The sequence below is a fragment of the Otolemur garnettii genome, unplaced genomic scaffold (genome assembly GCF_000181295.1).
Source record: "Otolemur garnettii isolate 467f Iridium unplaced genomic scaffold, OtoGar3 scaffold00185, whole genome shotgun sequence".
Lineage (NCBI taxonomy): Eukaryota > Metazoa > Chordata > Mammalia > Primates > Galagidae > Otolemur > Otolemur garnettii.
Window position 1 is genome coordinate 3,114,881 of NW_003852580.1, and position 3,283 is coordinate 3,118,163.

The 3,283-nt window shown below is 40.5% G+C and overlaps 1 protein-coding gene across 1 annotated transcript in view; it reads right to left on the reverse strand.

Moving 5' to 3' along the window:
* The window catches only part of PRDM7 (PR/SET domain 7), a 17,064-nt gene that overhangs the window by 9,647 nt on the left and 4,134 nt on the right, over window positions 1-3,283 (reverse strand). The window lies entirely within an intron of this gene.

Sequence of the window (3,283 nt, forward strand, 5' to 3'; positions counted from 1 at the left end):
AAACAGGATTGTGAACTAGAGAATGATAATTCCAAATATTAAGCAAGGGTGATTTTTAAATGTTTTTTGAAGTGTATTTAAGGACTATGCGTCTATTAGAGGCATTGCTAATTTTCTTTAAAAAAATTTCTTTTTTTTTTTTTTTTGCTCATGCCTGTAATGCCAGCAGTTGAGAGGCCAAGGCAGGTGGACTGCCTGAGCTTACAGGTTGGAGACCAGCCTGTCTCTAAAAATAGCCAGGCATTGTGGTGGGTGCTTGTAGTCCCGGCTACTTGGGAGGCTGAGGCAAGAGAATTGCTTAAGTCCAGATGTTTGAGGTTGCTGTGAGCTGTGATGCCATAGCACTTTACTAAGGGGTGACAAAGTGAGCCTCTATCTCAAAAAAAAAGTTTTTTTTTTTTTAAATAGGCAAAACTTCATCTCTGCTTCACCTTATGTTCACAAGGTATCTATTTATTTTTACATAAAAAGAAGGCTTTATTTGCAGGAGAATGGGAATTTAATTCAATAGGCCAAATCACATGTTATCATCCGATTCTTCAACGCCTCTTCTGATATTTTCCTCTGCTGTAGCAGGGGTGGAACCAGCAGCAGGAGCTGCAGCTTCTGGGGCAGCAGAGGCAGCCACAGCCCCACCAGTAGGTATACCGGGAAGCTTGCCAATACCCTGGGCAATGACATCTTCAATGTTTTTTCCATCCAGCTCACTGATGACCCTCCTGACCTGGTCATCGTCTGATTCAATGCCGATGCTGTCCAGGACTTTCTTGATGTCCTTGGTGCTGGAGAGGGGTTGCTGTCACAGGATTGCCCCCCAGCCAGAGTGGCCAGAAGGTAGAAAGGGATGTGGTGGATTTTCTTTATATATATATCTTTTTTTTTTTTTTTGAGACAGTGTTTTACTATGTTGCCCTCAGTAGAGTGTCATGGCACCACAGCTCACAGCAACCTTAAACTCTTGGTCTTAAGTGATTCTCTTGCCTCAGCCTCCCAAGTAGCTGGAACTACAGGTGCCTGCCACAACGCCTGGCTATATTTTGTTACAGTTGTCTTTGTTGGTTAGCTGGCCTGGGTTGGGATAGAACCTGCCAGCCTTGGTGTATGTGGCTGGTGCCATAACCACTGTGCTACGGGCACTGAGCCTGTAGTGGATCTTCTTGGTGGCATCAGTAAGGGTAAGGAAGTCGCTGACACAGGTATCTACCTATCTATCTATCTATATATATATTTTTAAAATAAATTGACTGGAGTCAGGTGTGGTGGCATGCACCTGAAATCCCAGCTACTCAGGAGGCTGTAGTGGGAGGATTGTTAAAATCCAGGAGTGTGAGACTAGCTTGGGAAACATAACAAGACCCTGTCTTTAAAGAAATAAATGAATAAAAAAATAAATTGACTGGCCTTTTCTCACAAATACACTGAACAAACTAGGAATAGGAGATTACTGGCCAGGTGCCGTGGTTCATGCCTGTAATCCTAACACTCTGAGGGGCCAAGGTGGGTGGCTTACATGAGCTCATGAGTTCTACACCACCCTGAAGAAGAATGAGACCCTGTCTCTAGTAAAAATAGACAAAACTAGCTGGGCATCATGGTGAAGCTAAGGCAGGAGGATCTCTTGATCTCAGGAGTTTGAGGTTGTTGTTAGCTATGACACCACAGCAGTCAACCCAGAGTGCCTGAGTGAGACTCTGTCTTAAAAAGAAAGAAAAAAGAGAAGGAAATTACCTCATCATAAAAAACTACGTTCAGAAAAATACCCATGTCTAAGGCAGCACCTGTGGCTCATGGAGTAGGACACTGGCCCTATATATTGGGGGGGGTGGGTTCAAACCCAGCCCCGGCCAAAAACCGAAACAGACACACACACACACACACACACACAAAACCCAAAACACCCATGTCTAATATCATTCTTAATGCTGAAAAATTAAAAGCCTTTCCTCTAAGGTCAGAACAAGGTAAAGATTTTCACTCTTGTTACCTTTATTCAATATAGTACTGCAGTCCTTGTTAAAAAGATTAGGCAAGGAAAAGAAATAAGAAGCATCCAATTTGGAAAGGAAGAAGTGAAGTTGCCTCTCTTAGCAAAGCACATAATTTTCTATGTAGAAAACCATAAAGAGTCCACCAGAAAACTGTTAGAAATAATAAATGAACTCAGCAGGATTACAGTATACATCAGTTGTGCTCCTATACACTAACGATGAATAATCCAAAAAGGAAATTAAAAAAAGAATCTCATTTACTATAGCTTCAAAACGAATAAAATACTTAGGAATAAACTTAGGCAAAAGAGTTGAACACTAAAAACTACAAAACATTCATGAAATAAATTATAGACACAAATAAATGGAAAGTCATCTTGTATTCATGAATTAGGAGATGAAACATTGTTAAAATGCTCATGATATCAAAAATTTATATGAAACCTCAAGGGATTAAGAATAGCTGAAAAATCTTGAAAAGGAACAAAGTTGAAAGCCTCACATTTCCTGATTTCAAAACATGAGGTCTGACAGTTCTGTGAACTCATCCTAGAAAAGGTGCTACACACCTCACTGCTGAATATCACTATGGTCACCTTTGAAGCACTCCTCTTGGGAAGCTACACATACACACTGACACCAGTGCCCAAATCACCCTTCAAAGCAATTTTGAAACTCTTTTTTTGGAATGGCTATTAAAGCTGTCATCCTATTACCCTGATGTCATCAAAATGTCTTCCTTTCAATATTTTATTTATCTTCAGGTAAAGAAAAAAGTCATAGGGGGACAGATGAGTTGAGTTGGGGGGTGGGTTCCAATAAAATTATTTGTGTCCTAGCTAAAAGTTCCCTCACAGACAGTGCCAGGTGAGCCAGAGCATTATTGTGTATTGTGATGCAAAAGCATGCATTGTTGGCCAAAATTTTACTAACTGTTTCTATATTATTATTTACTTGGTCTGCTATCCTTCTTGTGGTTATCTGACAAGTTAAGTGAATAATTTGACACATTCTTGCAATGTTTTCCTCAGTGATGCTTGTTACTGGCCATCCTGACCTGTTTTTGTCAGTGTTGCTTTCTCTCCCTTCAGAAAAATATTTTATCCATTTGTACAATGCCATTTTCTTTATGGCATTATCCTCATAAACTTGGTCTAACGTGCCCCTGATTTCACTTCCACTCTTGCCAAGTTTAACAAGAAATTTTTTTTTTTTTTTTTTTTGAGACAAAGCCTCAAGCTGTCCCCCTGGGCAGAGTGCCATGGCATTACAGCTCACAGCAACCTCCAACTCCT